Source organism: Uranotaenia lowii, chromosome 2 (genome assembly GCF_029784155.1).
Source record: "Uranotaenia lowii strain MFRU-FL chromosome 2, ASM2978415v1, whole genome shotgun sequence".
NCBI lineage: Eukaryota > Metazoa > Arthropoda > Insecta > Diptera > Culicidae > Uranotaenia > Uranotaenia lowii.
In genome coordinates this window covers 185,907,595-185,931,704 of record NC_073692.1, presented here as the reverse complement: position 1 = coordinate 185,931,704, position 24,110 = coordinate 185,907,595, and positions in this window count along the sequence as shown.

Sequence of the window (24,110 nt, the reverse complement as noted above, 5' to 3'; positions counted from 1 at the left end):
AGTTTAAAAAAACAGGTGATTTCTAGAATGATAAAACACGAAACTGATTAAAGTAAAAATAAGGAATTTCAAGATGTGTTGTAAATATTTAGATTACACAGGAAATATTAATTAAGGGTTAGTTGCCCTACTTTGGACCCTTTAAGGAGCGGTTTTAAAATAAACATGTTTTCGCAAGGTGTATTTTTTAAAGGAAATTTATTTATAGTTCATGATCTAATCTGCAAGTTTCAATGAAAAATTTTCAACATATGTTTCACCGTTATTGAAAGATTTACAAAGATATGGATGATCGAAATTTCCATCTTTGAACCTACTGTTCCTATTTTGGTACTGAACTGGTTCCTTTCATTGGTCCCAGATCTAAAATTCCTTTAAAAAGTATGATTTTTCGAAAATAAATAAACAAATTCCGAAAATAAATTAACAATTGCCCTAGTTAAAAATTCGCACCATTGTTGATTTGTGGGTATTGAAACAAAGTTTGGTGATTGTCAGGTCTAAAAATTGAACATCAAAGTCAAAAGTCTCCTATTTTTGGACTCTTTACAAATTTTCCGGGTTTTCCATTTTTTACGAAAAATAGATAGTACGGTTCATATTCTTAACAGTGGAAGTGAATTCCCTTTTAAATTTGGCTTCGACAGTAAAACAATATTTTTCCTTATTCAATATGATTTCTGAAACCGCGCCCCACTATGTGAGCTGTCTGATTAACCACTGATTAGAAGGTACATTCTCAAAAACGTTGAAAATTTTATCATGAAGACTTTTTATGGCAAAAAACGGTATGGTAGGATTCGGGAAGAATAAGAGTCCATTGTGTGCATAGGAGTATCTTTATCCTATGCTAGCAATATGAATGATTAACAATTTGCGGCATTTTAGGACTAACATAGGCTCTAGGCCCAAAGTAGGAGCACTAACCCTAGTTTACATTAAGATTGCCAGAATTGTTTCTAGCACGTCTCCGGGCCGCACAAATCCGTGCTATTTTATCTAAAAACAACTGGCAAAATCAGTTGATTTCAAATTTGTCGACCAAAAATCCGGGCAATATCCAGGTAAATTGTTCAAAATCCAAGAATAACTCAACAAAACAAAAAGCTTGAACAATTTTTTTCAGCAGATTTTAAATCTTATTTTAGGCGTCCAAAAAACCTTTCATAGATTTTTTTTTAAACTCGCTCAAAAGTTTCGTGTTAGACGGTTGAATAAAAAACATGCATCAGATTTTTTCGTTTGATTTAGTAAATAAAGTGAATAAATCCGGCATTTTCAATGAAATTCGGGCAACCGGGCTGGACCAGACTTTTCCCTAATTTTGTATAAAATATCTGGGCAAACCTGGATAGAATACATTGCGCTTTCAAGTTAAGCTTCGTTAGGCTTAAGTACTTCGAATCATTTTTTGAATATTTCATAGCATATTTTAAAATCATGATCAATTCAAAAAAATATGAATAAAATTGATAAACAAGTGAAATATTTAGATTCAAATTTTTAAACGCAGTTATAGTTCAAAATCTCACGGTTTAAATATTTTGTCATCTTCAATTGAAATATTGAGTCCTGGAAAGGGCAAAAGCAAGAATCTTTATTTTTCTTATTAAACATTAGGATTTTTTTTCCAAGAGGATTATTTTTTAAGAACACAATAACTTAGAGTTGAAATAAAAAAAAAAAGTTATAATGAAAATATGTTCCAAGACAAACAAATTGATTACATGTGATTAAACTAATTCAAATCTAATTTTAATCGCTCATTTTCAATATCCATTCATTTCTTCTTACTTCCCTATTCCCTTTTATTTTCATAATCTTGAAAAGTTCTTACTATAAGAACATAACTTTCACCAATAAGGTCGAAAATGTGATATGAAGATGAAAAAGATAATTTTTAAACATTTTAGAATGAAACTTTTTTCAACAACAACGTCTTATCATTTAAAACACTTATTAGAATTTAATTGATATTCTATCGACAGCATTTTAGTGCCTTTGTTTTTAAGATTGCTTCAGTAGATTTTTTTTGTCATTAACTCGATTCTTTTGTCAGATTCTGTCTATCACCTCTCGTTTTGGTGATATGGAATTTTTAAGTTTGAAAATTAATCAGTGTTGAGTGAAATCAATCATTGATAACTGATGAACTTACAAATCTACACGAAAGAAGAAAAACTAGTACTGAATTTGTTTTTCATACTCTATTTAATTAATTTTTGATGATGATGATGAATGATTCAATAAAGTCAAATTCCGTAGTTTAAAAAAATGCAAAGACAAGTATTTCTGACATAAATGAAGAAAGTTGGCAAAAACATAAATGTTATTTTATTGAAGAGCAAGTTCACTGGTGTTGGGATAAAGTGGTAGAAATTTTGACACTTACGGCACATTTTGAAAATTTTGCCATGCAAAAACATTTTCAAGATCTGTGGCCTTCTAGTTTTTTTACACTTGTTGTATTTTCGCATGCTGTGATGCAAAAATAGCAATATATCTATCACATACGGCTGGAATAGAAACAGTGTTGTAAAAAAATACAACGCCCTAAGATCTTGAAAATATTTTTGCATGGTAAAATTTTCAAAATGTCAAAATTTCTACCACTTTTTCCCAACACCAGTGTACTTGCTCTAACAGTTTTGTTGAAGTTCTCCTAACCGATTTTATTTTTTCTTTAAAAAATATCTTTAATTCATCAATGTAGTAAATACTTCTTTAAAAATTCGTCCAAAATTTACTATTTTACTGACTTGGGAACATAAAACATCAAAAAAGTTTAAAAAAACTTTTATTTCATTTTTTTTTGTAATATTTAACCTTCCAAAGCTGTTCGGGTCAATATGAGCCGAAGTGCAGATTCAAAACATCATTCCAATATACTGAAGAACTGAGATGTTTTAGAGACCAAGAATGTTCTGTGAAAATGATAATCAAATTAACGAAGGAAAACTAAAACGGAAACAAACTCGTAGACTGTCCCACCAACCGATAAATATCAAATTTAAAAATGACATAAAAATACTTAGCTCATGATAAAATAGATTTTTTGCAAATTCTTGTGCATCTTCAAAATGTCGAAATCTCTGGCGGTATCCATTGGAAAAACGATAGCATTCTCTTCGGCTTCCTTTTAAGATTCTAACGTATGCGGACCGTTTTCAAAACTGATGGAGGGCAGACTGCTACTAATGTGCACTAAACTTTACAGGATCATTGTATTTTTCATATTGTATTACAAAACATTAAACTAATTTTACAAATTTTGGCCGGAGAAATATTTTTTTCGCTGCTGGCTAAACCAAGGCCTACTTCGAACTTATAACAAATCTACTTAATTTAGAATTATTGAAATACTTTGAATATTGAAACACAATGAATCTGATTCATCAAAATCGGTGAATATTTACGCCCTGGAATATCAACAATCTACAAGTCTCATTTCCCCGGAACGGATATTTTGCGAACAGCTTTGGAGGGTTATAAGTTTTCCTCAAATAATTTTCAACCCATTTAAAAAAAATGCACCAAAATTAAACAAAATAAGTTGTTAAATTCTTTTCACCTAGAAAATCTAGTGTTGAGCTTTTAGAAAATCAAGAAAACCTAAATAAAATCGAGGCTGAAATTGGTTTATTGAAGAATATTTCATCGATGCATACATTTGTAATGACAAAAACGATGTTTTTAATCTAAGTGATTTGTAAAACAACAATGGATGAACTTGTTAAATACACTTCCTAATGAAAAATAATATTAAAGATGAGGTAGGGCTTTTGTGTGTCAAGACTTGCGTTTCAATACAAAAAGTTTATTAAATTGCAACTTGAAATTGGCAATTATAAATTAGTTTCAAATTGTGAGCGTCATAGAGTGTCGTAGAATGGAATATCTCAGGTCTAGAGTAGGTCTAAATACCGCCGGAGGTGAGACCATTTTCTGAAACGTTAGCTAACATTTATTTGCTTTCCCCTCTCACGTTACTTCATTTCTTGAACTGGAAATTTTACTTGGGGAAAATCTCCATGAGGGGGGAGGTGGGTTGAAATAGGATATAATGCTCCTATTAATCCTCATTCGTTCAAGAATTTTAACCAATACAAGTTCTAGGAGCCGCATCGTAGCGTCAATGTAATTTTTCCACTAAACCTGGTTTGATATTTCTCTTAATACAAATATATTTCAAAAATCTTGCGTTAAAATACACAAAATCCGTTGCAAATTGAGTTTAGGTGTTAAAGTAATCTGTGAAAATGCAAATTGACAAAAAAAATCCAGAACAGCTAATTAATTTAAACTTTAAATCTTTGTTCTTTTCATGTTCTTTTTAAGATAACGATTGGCATTTGTAAAAAAAACAGCTATGTTAAACGAACATTTGTTTTTGTTTTTGCATGAAAATATAAATCCTCCTCAACACAGCGAATTTGATTCATACATTGGATCCAGAGCAATCTAATTGTAAAACCAATGATTAATAATTGTTCACATTTTTCTGCCATATTAAAACACACGCGAGGTTGAGTGGAATTCGAATAGGTATTATGCCTTTTCGGATGCATTATTCAACCAATGGATATTATATCCAATCACAGACTCACGAAAACGATTAATTCTATCCTAGAAAGTTTTGATGGATTCCACGACATGCGGTGAAATTTTAATGTACTTCAACACTTCCTGCTGGATATTTTATTTTGTTGATGCGAAATTTCGTACATAAAGTACACGTCAGCTCGTAATATGATTTTGAACAATTGTTGCTAACTTAAAATCAACTTATTTCATTCCATTTAATTTCCTCCAATTCATTTTTTTTTTTTTTTTATTGTAGCGGCCCACCACACTCCCCCACACCAAAAGGCTCAATTGAGCCCCCTGGTAATGGACGCTACTGTTCTCAGCATGTCTGGCAGCAAGGAATAATAAAAGTTAACGCGAGCAAATTTTAATCATGCTGAGAACACAAAATTGTTTAATGTCGTGCGAGGAAATGTATTATTTAACTAAATTGACAACAATATGAATCTCAATGGAAAATAATTTCCTTTGAAGAGATTCATTATACTATATTTACTATTACACTAATTATATTTACTAATTTTATCAAGTTATGTTCAATAATTTAATAAGATAAAAATACAAACTACAATTTTTTAAAGAATAATAATATTAGAAATTAACGCTACAAATATGCAAAAGGTAAGCAAAACAAAGACTGGTTGATGATCGACTGTTTTAATGGTTCAATTTTTCTTTCAAAAGCTGTATCACTTTGGTTTTGAACATGGAACGATTGGTTATGTTTTTAATATCAGTTGGTAAGGTGTTGTATTTAGTAGGTCCAATAAACGAAATTCTTTTTTGCCCTAATGATGTTGTGGATCGGCTTCGTTGCAAGAAATCTGACTGGCGAGTGTTATGAGTTCGCAACCCCGTAGTAAAATGGAGGTTTTGAATATTTTCAGTTGAGTGTAGATTATCATAGATATATATAACAGTTTGCAAATCACAGAGTTCAGATATTGGAAGAACGTTATGCGTTCTTAAAGAGTATAGCTGAAAGGTAGGGAATAACAAAGGGAGTTTTAAGATGTTTTTCAAGCATCTATTCTGGAGCGTTTGAAGTTTCTGTAAGTGAGACAAAGAAGCTCTTCCCCATATCATAACAAGGTAGTTCAAATGAGAGTGAATAAGCGCAAAATAAAATTTAAAGAGAACATGTTGGGGAACAAAATTTCTCAGTTTCCAAAGAACACCGCAAAGAGGAGTAATTTTTTTTTCCAGGTGTTCAATTTGACGATTCCATGAAAGAGTTTCATCTAAGTAAATTCCTAAGTATTTGAAACAACTAACTCTCTCAATCGTATTACCATTCATAGCTGGGTCATTAGTACGAGGCAGTTTTTTATGTGAAGAACGAAACAACATGTATTTGGTTTTTGTATAATTAAGTGAAAGTAGGTTTGAATTGAAATATTTTGAAAGCAGTTTTAGGTCGTCTTCAATGTGCTGAATTATAATATCAGGTGAAGTTTCTGAATAAAAAATTGCTGTATCATCGGCAAATAAACGTGCTGTGCCTTTAAGTTGAAGGTTACATAAATCATTTACATATAAGAGGAAAAGTAATGGCCCGATATTACTCCCTTGTGGTACACCGATATCAATATTTCTTAATTCGCTTCTTGTATTTTCAATAGCCACAAACTGCTTGCGATCTTCTAGGTAGCTACGAAGGATATTATTTGCTGTTCCTCTTATCCCGTATTTATGCAATTTGGACAATAATATGTCATGATTTAGAGTGTCGAAAGCTTTTTTGAGATCCAAAAACAATGCCCCAACAACATTTTTTGACTCTATTTTACATATGATAGATTCCACTAATTCTGAGATGGCAATTTGAGTGCTCGAGCCTGATCTAAATCCATATTGCAGTTTATAGAGTATATTGTTCTGATTTAGAAAGTCTACAATCCTATTAACAAGAAGCTTCTCGAACACTTTACTAAAAACGCTTAAGGTCGAGATAGGACGATAGTTATTGACGTCAAGCGAATCGCCAGCCTTAAAAACAGGGATAACTTTCGCAATTTTTAGACAGTTCGGGAAAACTCCTGACTCTAATATTTGGTTAAAATATTGTGTGAGTATGTACGAGAATGTTTCATGGTTGTTTTTTAGGACATTAACAGGGAAGCCATCTGGTCCATGACCCTTTTTATTTTTAAGTGAAAAAATAACTAATCGAACCTCGTTTACATTAGCGGGTCGTAAGAAGATTGTATTTTCTACCTGTGCGATATGAGACAAATGATCATTTTCAGTGTCTATTGGAATCTCTTTAGCCAGGTTCTTTCCAATTGTGGAAAAATGTTTGTTAAATTTCTCACAAATCTGTGTACTATTGGTTATAACACCTCTTTCATCTGAAAGGTTGATTGAGGAAGTCGTTTTAGATTTACCTAAGAGCGTATTTATGTTTTTCCAGAGCTTAGAATGCGGAGAATTATTTAATAAGCGCTCGTAATAGAGCCTTTTACATTCTTGTTTTTTTGCACTCACTTTTTTATTTAAATGAATTAACATCTCTTTCAAATTGTTATCATTAGGATGCTTTTTTGATCGTTTTAAATAATTATCTTTTATTTTGATGAGTGTCCACAGGTCAAATGTCATCCACGGACAGCAATTACCTTTAAGTTTTACCCTTTTATTAAGTGTACGAGTAGAAACTTTCACAAAGCGATTGTAAGTTGATGTGATTTCTTGTAGGCCTTCATCAACACTTTCTGGTAGTTGAATACTGTTTAAATAATTCACAAATAAGCTGTTTAGTTTAGCGTAGTCAACTATCTCTTTTCTTAGAATTGTTACATTTTTATCACCTAATAAATTGAAGGACGTGAGTATTTGTAGATGGTCACTAACATCAGAAAAGATTGTATCATTTTTCAATCGATCTAAGTCAATTTGCTTCGATATTACGTGATCTAGAATATTCCGAGTTGTTGGCCTAGTAGGAAATGTGTTTGTACAAGCGTATCCAAAAGATTCTAAGATAGATCTATATTTTGCTACGGTATTCAAATTAACCAGATTCACAGGAACGTTTAAATCACCTACAATAAAGCAGGAGTGATTATCAGCAACAGACGTTAGAAGAGATTCAATTTGATCACAAAACTTGTTAAACGAAAATGCAGGGGGTCTATATACGCCATGAACACAAATTACTTGACCACTTGTACAGATTTCGACACTTATTCGGTGAAAGCCATCAAAAGTTATATTTTCAGTAGTTTTAAAATTCAAATTTGTTTTTATATACATAGCTAGGCCTCCATATGGTTGATCACGGCAAGAGAAAATAGATGTATATCCCGGAATGTTGTAAATACAACAGTTATCTTTACCAAGCCAAGTTTCACAAATAACAATAACATCGATACAAACATTAAAATGATCAATAGTTTGTAATATGCAATCAAATTTATCTAAATTATTCATACTACGTACATTCCATTGCAAAATTCTAAAGGATCTTGAATCATTATTAAAACTACTTAAATTAAAATCTTCTACATTTTCGTGGTATCTATTAATTAAACTATCCATTGAATAAAATATATAAAAGTTTCAAACAGTTGTAGATTTAAGATCTTATTTTGATCGTGGATCAGCATTGTTCCTTTTTCGTTTGGGTGAAGGACTTTCATTTGGAATCGTAGATGTGTTATTTCCTTGCTGAGTGACATGCATGCTCATATAACGATTCATTTCGAGTTTAGTTTTAATTATATCAGGTTTTGAATTTTCTGTTTGTTTGACCAGAATGGCACCATTTCTTCCGGGCCAGATGTATTTGGCTCCAATTAAATCTTGATATTCGCGCAATTCAGTTAGAATTTCCATAGATAAGGGCGTCAATTCATCCCTTATTGTGACGTTAAGCGCTTTACCATCAACTACTAATAAAGGATCTAATTCCTGCGAAGCCTCTATCGCAGTAGTAACTGATCTCATATCTGTTTTGATTGAGGTCAATTCATGTGAAACCACATTATAAACGGTCGTTTCAATTTTAGTATGGATATTTTCGATAATAGTTTCATGATCTTTCCGTAAACTTATTATTTTGGCGTAAATACATGCACAGTTGGCATCGCAAAAGTATTGCTGCGCTTTCATTTTGCGAGCTGCACTGCCAATCAAATTTTTGCACCGAAGATGAACGCTCTTGAAACAATATGCACAAGTAAGTATTTTATCAAGATTATTTTCAGTATTATTACACTCTATACAGATAACTTCATCATCACATTCCATGTTCGCCATCGCCATAATACAACGATTAAAAGCTAAAAGGAACTAACTCGTTTGATGAAACGCACAACTAAAGCTAGAAATTATTAAAATTAAGAAATAAGAGACTTATAAATTTATTTTTAATAAATGCACAACTAAAACTAGGATTATTTAAGAAAACAACACAATAAATATTAAAAAGGAAAGACTGTTATGAAAAGAGGAACAAAAATTTAATTAAAAAAACCCTAAGCTATCTTAAATTATATGTATGTACGGAGATGAGAACTATTTAATTAAAAGCGTTATTTAAAAGGGTTCAATGTCAAAATCGCAACTCAAATTAAATTTTAAGGACAAAGACAAACCTAAATAATGTGTGTGTACGAAATTAAAGATAATGTAATTTAAAGCGCTTGAAATAAAAAAAAAATTGATTACATAATATTAAACGCACAAAAAAAAAATCTAATAAAAATCTAATTTTAAAACAAAAGAAAAATCATTGCTTTCCAAAAAGAACAATTTTCAAGTTTATGTTGCACTGTGTACGACTATCAAGAATACAAGTGACGAGTCACCATTAAAACCAGCACACGCTAGTTCCAACAATGTGTGCTACTGACGGAAGCAACAATACTTTCGTACCTACTCATGTGCGCTGGCTGCGTTTGCCTAATCTTCACCGCTAGCGATCGAGATTGACTAACAAGCTAGCAAGTGTAAGAAACACAACCCTTTGAAGTGCGCTAATAACAGAGACACACACTTTCGCACTACTTGCAAGTGCCCCGAGGTTGGCCAAATACTACACCGCTCAGCGACGAGATTTACTAACAGCTGAGCAAATGATAGAACCACAAGAAGTTGAACAGCGGCAGTTTTTTTTACTCAGATAGACCGACAAACGGTGGACGCATGCAGATACGGTTGAGATATATGCTTGGTCAACGATTTGTTGCTGTGCAATATACTCTTGAGAATGTTAGTTGTGAAAAGTAATAAGAAAGAAAGTTCACTTTACTCACCAACCTAGAGGAGTGACTTTCAATACACAGCTCACTACACGAATGCTTGGGGTATGTTTTTTTTTACGTGTTACGGCACAAAGGAAAACTCAATTTTAACACATTTAGGACAATTTAAAGTAGAAAATCATAGTACGGTTTTGCACACTGAACACTAAATAACGCCACTTAAACTCATCACAGATTAAAAAATACGTATTTCTAGTAAATATTTCAATAAAACTGCGGGACAATAAAACAAGACGGTCGATCAAAAACCAGCGCTGCCAGAAGGAATGCAAGTGTTTCCCGAACTGAATGATTTCATGAAATCATTAATTTTAATTTCCCAGCCCAACATTAATAAAGACATCGTCGAATAGTTTGAATAACCGAGAAGCTGTTTGAAGTTCCAGAAGACCGAATTCGGTGCTAATGATAGCAAGTAGTTGGCAGCAATATTAGAATGCATAGTTTGGCAAGCACAGAAAAAAACCACACAAGAAAGGATCTCATTAAGTTTTATATTCTTCGGATAGAGAGCTCGTCCCGGGAAATCTACCGCAAACTGTCGGTTCGATTCATTGGTTGTTGGCATCGGTTCCCTGGTCGTTCCCCCAGGAGGAGGGACACAGTCTCATTGAGAGCACCGTCAGTTAAGAGTCTCAGTCGTCGGGACGCGAAGGAGTTGGTTGGCAAACCAGGAGGTTCACCCACCACCTGGGACAGGTGTGCTCTTTAATTAACTTATTGATTTTTAATTAAACTACCAGCATCAGCAGCACTGTCTCCGAACGGGGTTTGGTTCTGGGCTCGGAACATTGACACACATCTACTTCCGGCTATAAATTTGTTTTATAATCCAATTATATTTTATGATTTCCAATTGCCGAAGAGCGACATCGCGTATAATGGTCAATATGTTGGAATGGAACTCTTCCGCCCGCTTCAGGATACCAATGTTAGTTCCATGCATCGGTTATCCAATAACTAGCAGTCCAAAAATTTGAAAAAATATCGAATGGTTTCAAGAGCACTTGTAAGTACAATCCTTTTTTTTAACAAGTTTTGATATTTTTTTTAAAACAGTTGACTGTGTGGTCCTAGAGCCTGTGACTGTGAATATTGTCATTATTTTAAGACTTTAAAGTACAATTAGGAACATAATTACCCAAGTTAATATTTCGGCTATATTATCTGAATCAAAGCAATCGAAAGGTTCCTTTTAATTCAACCACGGTAAATTAAAAGTTCATATACCGGTATTTCGATAACAACTTACTACCTTATCTTTTCCAATTTTGTCCCCCACTGCTTGAAGAAGGTAGGCTGATCTACCCGGCTCGCGTTTACATAAATTTTTAATAGAAAGAAAAAGATTCGCAAATTAGAATTTATTGCAGATTGTACTTTATGGAGATAGAATTTTGAAAACCGATCAAAAGCGTGAATCGGGACAGTTTTTTGAGTATATCCCTAATATTCTGTATTATGAGCACTTCCAGCTCCTGATTAGCTTTAGATGGTGTATTTTATGGAGCTGAAAAAATATAGAAATTTGAAAAAAATCGATGAAAAGGATTTTTTAAAACAACTATCAAACAACTTTTTTTCACAATCCTCGCCATTCGAAGCAGTTTGATTATCTATCCTTTTTGTGCCAAAATTTTGTCAAAAAATGTTTCGCCATGTGCCAACATTACAGCTTGAAATTTTCCCAAACAGCACTTGACATGATATGAAAATTATCAATTTTATATAGTGCAAATTTCTTTTTTTTAAATAAATTTATTCAAGCAAAAAATATAAATATTTAAAAGAAATATCAGCTGCATCACTAAATAAATTTTCAGCGTTTTTTTTATTTTCTCTTTGAAAGTCAAATATGTTCCAAGTCAAATATGTATTCCCTCACTTTTGGTCAATAAAAGTAAATTTATTTCACTGGTACCTTTCACTTATGCAGTCAGTCCCAGGCCCGTGCGAAGGACTTGTCCATGGAGGGGGTTTCGAAATTCAAATTCAGCCAAAATTAAAAACAAACTCAGAAAATAATGAAATTTTGCGAAAAAATTTTAACACCATTTTCAAATGAATCAGAATGAATGTTACAAATCAATCCTATTTCTGTAAGTCATTTATAAATTATTAAAAATGATGTACCTTGTTCTGAGCTAGAAATTTGCTTAGAAATAAATTTTTAGCAGTCTGGTTATAAAATTTGAAATCCATATTTCCGAAACACCAGGAAAAGAATGCAAATCAAAATTTTGAATATAGTTTCGGACATAAGAATTAATGCACAGAAATAGAATACATAAAAGATTTAAAAAACCTCTGAATTCTCCAATAAATGTCCGATCACGTTAAAAATTAACCATGATTAAAAATTGTTAGAAAAATGTAAATGGTTGTTATTTATTATTCATCTTATTTTAAATTTGTTTTCTTCATTATCAATGAGAGGATTGATTAAAAAAAGCGCTGTAGTGTCTTGAATTTGGAAAAAAATTATCACGATTAGAAATTTTAATTCTCGATTAGGAAAAAAAATGAGGTTAGGGGAATTTATTCGATAGTTGATAATTGAATTTTATTTGATAAAGAGAAGAAAATATTTATTTTTATTTCAAGACTGCCAGTGATCAAATTCAAAGATAAATACCTGTTCTATATTAAAATTCCAGTTATTAAAACAAAAGACCAAAAAAGTTCTAAAATTCAAAATAATAACTTTTTATTTATAATACGACATGTTCAATCAAACTGACAAATTACAGCTTGGGAAATAATCTCATAAAATAAAAATGAAAATTATTAATAACAAGTTTAATTGTAAATAGTGAAAGCACACAGATAATTCAAATTATGTTAATAATGCGCATTAAAATTTAACTTTAAAGTTGCTATATGAATTATAGATAAGATAAAAAAAAACATTATTGATTAAAAACACGACTTAATAAACGCTTATAAATTTTCAATCGAAGGTTTCAAAGTTTTAAATTTCAAGATCTGAATACTTTGTCGCAATCAATTGGAATATTAGGTCCTAAAAAGGACAGAAGGTGGAAACTTTGTTTTTCTTATGGAAAAATTATTTTCAAAGGCAGAAGATTATGTTTTCAAAACACAAAAATTCTGAATTGAAAAACAAAGACAAACTTATGAATAGTATTTCATATAATTCAAATAATTTTACTTTAAAATTCGGCAAATTTATTTGAAAATTAAAACAAAATATGACTATGTAAAAGATAAGTTTTTTAATGTTTTAGAAGAATTTTTTTCAATAAACACTTCTAATTATTTTTAAAAAAAGTAAAAAAGAAATTAAATTGATTATTTAAAAGAACAGCATTTTGTTGCATATGATTGAATGATTGATTTGATAGATTAATGCGTTCTGAACTCGAATCTTTTGTCAAATTTTGTCTATCATCTTGCGTTATGGTGATATGGAGTTTATAGTCTTTAAAATAGATCAGTTTTAAGATAAATCAATCATTAATTACTGATGAAGTAACAAATTTACGGTTACAGAAACAAAAACTGATTCTGAATTTGTTTATTATACCTATTTAATTCAATTAAGAAATAATATTTCAAAGATGATGGTGCATGATCTAAAAAAGTTAAATTCTAATAAAATTTTGGAATGATATCGTTACAAGTATTTCTGACATTACTGAATAAAGTATCAAAAATGAACTTATTTAAAAAAAATTGTTCAAATTTGCAAAACGATTGGATTTTTGCTTTAAAAACATCTTAAATTCGATTTGGTTTAAAACTTCATTAAAAATGGGAAAAAATACACAAATCTAATACCTCTATAACTATAAGGAAAGATGATAATTGATTTATATCTTAATTTTTTAATCTTGTGTATTTGTTTTAAAGTTTTGTAGAAAAATGCAGAAATTTTTTAAATGATTATGAAAAATTTGCAAAAGTTATTAAAAAAACAAAAGCTGAATAAAAAATTGTATATTTAGATCCAAGGCCCCCAAATCAGTCAAAATTAGCTTTAAAATTCTTAGCACCACGAAGGATGTTAATTTTGTGGACTTTTGTAATTTAGCAGAACGTTTTTGAATGCAATTTTTGGTGTTTAGAAGAACAAGAAACACAAAATAAAATTTAGACTAAAATAATGTAGAAGATACTGGATTTTAAATTTTGATGTATAAAATTAGTATTCGATGAATTAATTTTGAAATTAAAATGGTTGGTTTTTGAATTTGTTTGGTTACACTTCTGAATAAAAACCTATTCTAAAGGCGAGGTAGGGTTTTTGTATGTCAAGTTTAGAGTTTAAATGCCAAAGGTTGAATGAATTTCAAATCTAAATTTATAATTAAAAATTAGTTTTTTCAATTCGTGAACGGCATAAAGGTAAGTAACAATAAAATACAATAAAATGTCTCTAGCCTTAGGTGATTGAAGAATAATTTCTAACATTCTTGTTACTAACTTTTGAACACCTTTGAAGATCAAGTCATTTCTTTTTACTACTTCAAAAATTTTACTTTGAAAAAATCTTCATCTTCTTAAACCCCAAGAATCCACCACCCCCCCCCCCCCTCCCTCACCCCCTGTTCGCACGGCCTTGGTCAGTCCTATCTCAACTGATTTACAGAAAAGGCTCTTGATCAGTTATATGTGGGATCGGATTTTTTCATCTTCTTTAAATTTAAATGGCGCTTGATAAAACTTCTGTTAAGTACATTTTTTCATGTTCAACAAAATGTTTCCGATCTACCTCTATAGAAAACATCTTATTCATATTTCTGTTATCAATTTGATTCAAAAATAACCATGTAGGCGAAATGGGTTAAAAAATTGTATGTAAATTTTTTACTTTCTGTATATTTTTTTCAATTGTCCGCAAAGTGTCATACCATTATTTCATTAGCATCAGAACTAAATTTATATTTTTTAGATAGCCAATGCTACATACATTAACACGAACTAAATATGGAAGTATTTTTGCAAATCTTTCAATTGGTTATGATTCGATTGATAAAATACTAATCTGTGTCACATCTAGGCGTCATTTATTTCTACGTGCTGTGTACAATTAAGGAAGGTTGCATATCGCCCTCACGTGCATAAGAAATATAGGTACTTGGTTGAGAAACAGGCGCCTAATTAGTAAATTTTTCCAGCGATCAATGAACAGTATGTTTTGGTTACTATCCAATTGCGACGACGTTTGCTTGATCATAGAGACAAAAAACAAACCCCTTCAAAGAAAAGAAAAACTCTAAAAATGTATGCCATGATATCAATTTCAGATTTTGACAAAAAAAAAAGTATACCTATGTTTTATTCGATCGGTAAAATGTCAATCTGGGTCACATCTAGGCATCATTCAGAAACATATGCTGTACAAATGAGTAGAAATAAAATCACATCAAGGCTTCATATCGCCACCCCTTGCATTGAAAATATGCTTGGTTGAGAAATACGCGCCAAAATATTCCCACTGATCAGTAAGCTTTGTCATGGTTATTATCCTCTGGCGACGTTGGCTCGCGACGCCTGGAGACGAAAAACAAATCGCCCAACGGAAAGAAAAACTTGTTTCGAAAAACTACAAATTTTGTATGGAAACCCCTCCTCCCTTAAGTTGGATAGGGTTTTAACTATTATAGAAACCATCTCCGGCCCCAAAAACCCTCAGATGCCAATTTTAACGATGATCGGTTCAGTTGTTTCCGAGTCTATAGGGAGCAGACAGACAGACACACATTCATTTTTATATATATACAGTGAGCGAAATAAGAATAGCACCACTATGTGTTTTGCTTGTAAATATTTGAATGATTGAAAATTACGAAAATTTTCTTCCACAGTTTGTTCTGAATTGCTTAACGGATAAATCAAGAATAAGTTTACTTTTTTTGGACGTAGCAATTGGCGTTGAGGACCAAAAATGTGAAAAAGGGTGCGAAATAAGAATAGCACCACTTAAGTTTTTCAACAAAAACAAGATTATTTTTAAAAATTTACTGTGTAAAAGTGAATAATAGTGCTTCTACGAATTATTTGAATAGATAACTGCATTTTAAGGAGTTTTCCAGAATTCCAAAGGTTTTCAAAGGTTTTAAAAGGGTTTTAAGAGATGCTCCTCTAGCGTTAAGGAATTTGATATTTGAGCTGTAATTCTTTTCCAAACTACTTACTTTCATCATTAAAATGACGAGAAATGGTGAAACAAATATTCTGGATTAACTTTGAATCAGAAAAAATAGTTTGAAAAAAAAACTTTGATTTTGTTAAGTAAACCACACTTTTTCAAGTTTCAAGTCGTAGATAGCAGCACTATCTTGCAGTTAAAACCAAATTGAGTATCAATATTGATTTTTCAGGTTTATTTAGGCCCATATTCATAATTTAGAGGTATTTTCGAATCACAGTTTTGTGGATGTTCACGCTGCAGAAAGCTTTTCCGGATTTGCAAAAGCACAAAAATGTACAACCGCCAAAATTCCTGCTCATCTCAACTTTCGATTCAATTGCAAATAATACCAAGAATACTGCTAGCCGTCTGGTTCATCAAGCTCCATCACAAAGTATAACTATATTCTGATAATCGGTCCAAAAAATTCACTTTTGGGGACCTTTATGCTATTCTTATTTTTTGGATTTAGTGATCTTAGAATTTCCAAAGCGTTCACAAGGTACATGTATTTATTTCTTGACCAAAATCATCCAGCACTCCTTAATTAATCCCGGATATTCAAAAATGGGCAAGAATTTGGTTAAATGGCAAGATAGTGCTGCCATCTATGACTTAAAACTAGAGAAATATGTTGATGTTTGAATGTTTGACTATTAAAAAACATTTGTGTTTTTGAATTCCAACCTGCTTTTTGTATTTAAACTCAGCCTCAAATTTATGTTTCATCATTTTGCATCATACTTATGAATGTTAATAAAGAAATTAAGCAGTTAGATAAAGTTTTATAGCTCAAATATCAAATTCCTTAACGCTAAAGGAGCATCTCTTAAAACCCCCTTTTAAAACCTTTAAAAACCTTTGGAATTCTGGAAAACTCCTAAAATGCAGTTGTCTTTTCAAATAATTCGTAGAAGCGTTTTATTTACTTTTACACAGTAAATTTTTAAAAATAATCTTGTTTTTGTTGAAAAACTCAAGTGGTGCTATTTTTATTTCGCACCCTTTTTTCACATTTTTGGTCCTCATATCTTATTTCGCTCACTGTAGATATATTCGGGAAAAAACATCGTACTTTTAGATTACATACCACTTCAAGTACCTACGTACTTAACATGAAAAAGTGTTTTTGTGCTACATGACTGCATAAAAGAGACTTTTGATCCGCTTCCTTTTTTCTAAAGTGAGACTTTAGAACTGATATTCAACTGGAAGCAAAATTTTTATGAGAAATTTTTAATATACTTTTAAAGTGTTCAAAACAATATTCCCTCCTGTCAACTTACACGGTGGGGCAAACGTCAAACTTTTAAGAAATTCATCTTCAAAATGATTCAATATGTTGGAAAGACCAGAAGAGATATTCCGAATGTTGAAACTGAAGCGGACATTTAAAATTCTTAAATGTTTTTGTAAATGAAGGTCATTTGCTTTGAACAGCATTCGTTAAAAGTGGAGTAACAACCATAAATTTATACTGCAGAAATACTGCAGATATATCAATGGAAATTGATAAAACAAACAAACAGATATACGTATTAAATCCATTTTGAAGCCGTTACTCTGACGCATCTGAAAATAAGCTTTACATTTACACTTACCCCAATATACGAGACAAATGTTAACTTAGAAATTTGTTTTTGCCAACATTTTTGTATATTTGACTTTCAAAAAGAAAATAAAAAACGCGGGGAAATTATTTAGTGATGCAACTGTTATTTTTTGCTTTAATAAATTTATTCAAAAAAAGAAATTTGCACTGTATAAAATCGAAAATTTTCATACCATGATTAGTGTTGTTTGGGAAAACTTCAAGTTATTATGTCTCATGTCCACGATTTTGGCATATGGCGAAACATTTTTTAACATATTTTCGGCGCAAAAAGGATAGATATTCAAACTGCTGCGAAGGGCGAGGATGGTGAAAAAGCTTTTCAAAGAAGGGACCATATTTTAAAAGAAGATTTTTTTTTGCGTACGGATATTTGACATAACTCATAAACAGATATGACAAATGTTTTAATGGACGTTCGTAACTTCCCACTTTGGGAAAAAAAGGTGGAAAATCTATAAATATTGACATTATTTGAGTCATTATGAAGCTTTTTAAAAACAGAGTACAAATTTCAGATCTTGAAAAACAAGTTTAGAGATCAAGCTTCTGTAAATAATATATACATATCATCTTTGAATTGCAATTCGGAACTCCAGCTGCAGCTCTCATTTCAAAGTTGTTGGTTCTAAACTAAGGTTGCCAGATTGCTCGGTTTTATCCGGGTTTGCCCGGATATTTGTTACTAAATTTGAGAACAGTCGGGCCCGGCCCGGTTGCCCGGATTCCATTGAAAAATGCCCGGATTTTGCCCAGATTTATTCACTTTATTTGCAAATTAAACAAAAAAAAAATACCTCCAAAACGAAATTTTTTGAGCAAGTTTTTTAAAAATAATCATGAAAGGTTTTTGGAAGCCTAAAATACGGTTCAATTTTTTTTTGTATTTTTTTCTCGGTTTTTGTTGAGAAATTTCTGAGTTTTGACAAAATTTGCCCGGATATTGCCCGGATTATTGGTCGTCAATTTGAAATCGAATGCTCGGATTTTGCTAGGTTTTTATATAAAAATTGCCTGGTTTGTCCGGCCTGGAAAAATTCTGGCAACCTTATTCTAAACCATGATGAGGTTTGATTAAAAAAATGCTTACAAAAATCTAAATATGAATAAATTTTTACAAATTACATTTATTTTTGCAAGGTCTAGCAATGCACACCGGGTCAGCTAGTATTTTATAAAATTAAATCCGAAAAATCAGATGACCAAAATTATCTCCAAATTTCGAAAATTAACTTCCTTCCAGTCCAAAGTGAAAACCCGAATGACGGAGCTCGGTAAACGGTAAACGGTTGCACCTTTGTACATTGGTTTGAACTTTCCTAGGAAAAGTTGGTTCTAACCTGTCGTCTTGTTGCTGTGGCTGCGACATTCACGCAATCCATCACCTGCAGATGCCCTGAAATGATGTGCAAACATATTTGACCCAGAACGAATCAATTTTGCCAACAGGATGGATGCATTTTGGCGCATTTTCGCAAGTTAGATTCTAATTTTATTATGCACCGAATTGCGCACACCGTAGCGAAAGTTCTCCCTCTTCCGAGAAGCACCTAAATATCTAGCCTAGTAGGTACCTATAGCAGAAATTTATGAAAGAGCCTGCATCTGATTTTGGTTACGCTTTGCAAAATATGATGATGTTGTTGCTGTTGATCATGATGATGGCAACAACTTCAGCCACCTAGTTCTATGTAGGTACTAGGTATGTAGTTATGCTACAATTCAGTCAGACTAGCACAGCACTTGCGATGATGCTCGAATCGACTCTCCTACTCGACTCAACTGAACTGCTGATGCTGATGATGATGATGTTGATGTTGATGGTGCAATACTCCATTAAAATATTGTAAATGCTTTTACAGAGATTGCCAGAGATGCATAAATTCAGGCTGATGCAGGCTGCCACCAGGCTGCACAATTGGAGCGATGAAACTGACAAAGCTGACGATGCTGCTGGGGCAAGATCTATCATGATGGCTCATGGCATGGCAGCCGAGCGAATGTACATACATATATGGGCACATCATATCTAACACCGATGATAAATATTGAGAATTCTTGCTGGCATGGTGTAAAAGTGAAGGTTATGATTTGAATGGTTATTAAAGTTGTTTCGATGAATTTGGAAATGAAAATAATTTTGCCTGCAAAATACCAATATGATTTTTACATGATATCATAAAAGTGATAGAACTATTGAAATATCGTCAAGAGCATTCATTAGATGTAATCAAACGACAAAATCAATCACGATAGATTGCCACATTTATACAATCGAAAAAAAAAATAGAAAAAGGCAATACAGATACAATTGATTAGTTATGGAAATAAAACTAAAAAAAACTTAAAAAAGAACACCAAAAATTTAAACAAACTTATTCCTTAAAGAAATATTGAACAATGATCACTAAATCAAGATTTAAGATTCATATTTCTCGTCAAAAACTATCCCAGTGAATCCAAAGATTCCCCAATAAGCTTCAATATCTATTGCAAATATAATCCACTGATGATTAGATTCGGCAGCACGAATTGTGGCAAAGCGCATTTGGTTTTCCTGTGTGACAGTCAGGAATCGTGTGCCGATGGAAGACCCTTTGAAAGCAATCCTTCTTTCATAAAATGGACAACTACTAGCGAATTTATCTCCATACAAGTGGTATTTAAAATAACTACCTTTTTATGTTCTTGATAAATAACGAATAATTCTATTTATTTTAAAATTTATTTACTCAAATTTAAGAATTTAAAAAAAAATGCAATAAACCTTTCATTTTTTTCCAAATTGTTCAAAAATCTCTCCACACGACGGATTGGAAGTGCTTCTTCGATGTTGTAGCTTCATTAAACTTTTACCCACTTAGCTCCAAGTATATGCAGTGGTGTGCAAAAGCTTCCAGCGCCACTAAATTCTACGCAAGTACTTTTAATCACGTAAATTTAATTCATTAGTATATAATTTGATATGCGTGTGTGTTAGTATGGCGGTCAAATGATTCAGGTCGAATTTCGAAATCCGTCCATATTCATTTTGTAGATTGACCCAAAAAACTGTTAAAATCCTCTATAAATAAACAAAATAGAACAGAATAGACCCAAAAAAAAACTGACCTATGCAAAATTTAAGCACAATCGGATATAATTTGGGGGTACCTCAAAGCGCCCAAAGTTTCGGGTTTTGAACCTCAAAAATCACCAAAGGGGAGACCAAAGTAAAAAAATCGAAATTTTAATTTTTAAGCTATAAGACTTCGAAATGCATGGGATGTCAAAATCTGGTGCTATCTCGAAAAAAAAATTCCACCAAAAAATCTACTTCTGAGACTTTCTGGATTTTTTTCCAAACGATTAAATCATGAAATACTCTCCATACATCCATTGCCACCCTAGTGTGTGCGTGGTAAAAAGAGTAATATTATGGATTTTTATTTTCGAATGGTTATACATTTTTAAATTGTTTTATGAAAAAAAAAATTGTTTACCGGTGTTCGAAATAATTGCAGCGTAGAATAAAAAGGGAACAAAAAATCCAAAAATAATTTGTTTTACATGTGATTGTTGAATAGTGTCTTAGAATGGTTGAAAAAAGCATTGAATAAAAGTTTTGATAAATCCGTCAAAGCATAAAACCATGTTTGTAAAAGCTAGTACAAAATTTTCCTTCATCAAAATTTTGGTACTGTTTTTGTAAAATAACGGGTGTTAAATAAAAAATGAGATTTATTTCAATCACATATAAAAAAATTGTTTTTTTTTCATCGATTTCAGTATTTTTTATTAATAACCTAATGTATTTTCTTCAAAAAAATGTCAGTGAATGTTTGAGTAAGGGCCGTGGTCTGATGTTCGACGCAACTTTGTCGCGATGCTCTCTCAAGAACGTTGTACGGCACTTACGTCCATTTTCCGGATACAATTCCGAATTCTTGTAGTCAGTTGCTTCATGTCCTTGGCCCTCCAATTGTTTGTTACACTATGTTGCACTAGGGCCCTGAGTGAGCCTAAGAAATCCTCTATTGGGCGGCACTGGGGCAAGTTTGTTGGGTTACGATCTTTCGGCACGAACGGTATCTTTTTCTCCTCAAGGTACGCCAGCCAGCCAGAACGAATGACGTCCCGCGGTACTTTTTGGTCATCCACCGACACTGTGATTTAACCGTCTCAATCTGCTCCTCCGTGTACTCCGGCGACCTCGTCTTCTTCCTGCAGACGATTCCTTCCATCTTGAGGGTACGATGGATCAATAAGTGGGAGCAGCCATATTTCCGACCGGCGTCACGCAGGCTGGTTGCGTCCTTGTTGTCAAACAGCTTCTTTAACGATGTCTTCATCTGCTTCGTCATTATTGTCACCGGACCACTTCCGACCTTCCGCTCTACGTTCAGGGAACCCAGGATACGATATACCGTAGGGGAGAGGAAGGCTATATGCGCATATTAAGGAAAGCACTCATTTTCTCCTATACTCCAAACGATAGGAGTCTGAAAACTATATGCACATGAGCGGACATCTGTTTTATATACGTTAGTGAAATTTTTCTGTTAAAATCTGTTACAGTTTTTGTGAAAATAATTTTATAATAAAAAAAGTCAAAATAGCCGATTTCCGAAACTGGCGGGTTAAATGCGCATATTTATGTTTTTAGCTATATTTCATTACCGCTTGCAATACTTTGATAGTATTTAATTGAAAATGGTAGAAACGGATGTTAAGCATACGTCAAGGCCGAAATTTTGGTGAAATTTTTCACATCACTAGTTCTTTTGCATGAAACATAGTTAAGTATGCCATATGGCCATATTTCAGGGTAATATTTTTTCCATATTGTATTTTTATCGGATCAGTAGGAAGTTCTTCTTTTTTCGCTGTAAGATCGTGATTTGAGCGTAGTGTTCATGTTTATATGATAGAAAGTAAAAAATTTATAAGACTAATCTATTTTTCTTGATATAGGCATTTAACCTGCCTTGATATGGGCATTCAGAACCTGTCTCTTATTCCAATATCTTATCATTTACAACTTTGCCAAAAGCTTCGATTTGTTGAATTTCCGATTTCCAGATGAACAAGAAAGAAAAACCACTAAAATTTTTGTTCGCAGTATCTATATGCACAATAATTAAAGCTCAATATATTATAACAAAACTGACAAAAATCTTGTTTGAATTTTTAAATTTTTTCGACTTTATATAATAATTTTTTTTTTTTATGCCATGTGTTAAAAGCGTATTACCCTCCAACTGCACTAATTAGATATGATGAATCTCCAGCCATATCGTCAATCGGCTGTATGCGCATATTACCCAATATGCGCATATAGGAACACTTCCCCCTACTGATAGGTACATTTTCTTCCTGAAAATGTGCCACCGTGAACTTTTTTCCTTGCTGGAAATGCGTTTCGTAGAACCGTACAATGCGTTCGCGGAGCACGTGCTGTTTCGACGCCATCTTTGCTTTGACTAAATTCAAACTAGCAAAACCAAACACGCCTACTGACACGCCTACGGAGCCCAAAAAGCAATTTTCTTGGAGAAAGAAAATTTTACGCTCTTTATTTGAGTTACTGAAAGGTATTGAAAACATTCTCATTTTTTATTCAACACTTGTTGGTGCCAGGTTATTGCACATATTATATTAATTCTTTTATCGGCATTGTTGAACCATTCCAATTTGCGATGATCGACTGAAATTTTGTTTATGCTAAAGGATGTTTAAAAGATTATATAGGAATAATTTATGAAATCATAAAAAAATAGCTTGAAAATTATCCAATACTGTAGGTACATATTTTTTCAAATGAGTAATACAATTCTTAAATTTTATAATTTAAATAAAAAGCGCATCTCAGAGAAATAAAATGTAAATTTATTTCTGAATTTAAAAAAAAAAATCATACAAAATAAGCACTTGTATATCGACTTGAATAAAAAACATGAAGGCTTAAATGGCTCAATTTTTGGCGACATTTTCCTATATTTCCAAGTAATTAAACTTGGAAAAGTTTTTTTTAATATAAAGATTGCAAGCCTATACCATAAAAACCAATAGTGCCGTTAAAACCTTATTTTTCGCACCAATTTTTATCAAACACATTAATTAATTATCTAGTTTCTCAGGAAACAATTTGAAATCCACGAAAAGTTATCATTTTATGGCATTTTGCTAATTTTATTATTTTAAAGTAAGTAGCACAATACATTAAAGTAATTGTTTAAAAGCATTCAGCATTATTCACTAAACTTTGTCACATATGCAAAATAATTGATAAGTATTAACCCTACTATCTCTTGTAACTAAGAAAAATCCCGTCAAGCTGGTGTAACGCAGCGAAAAGGCGAAGCGAATTGAGGATCGGAATGGGGCGATATAACGGTGACGTCTAAGAACTTTCTACGCGGCTACAGGGTCAAAGACCTGCCGAAAATCAGCCATTTTCAGTACCATTGACTTAAAAAGCACATCGTAGACAGCGTGTCGAAAACAG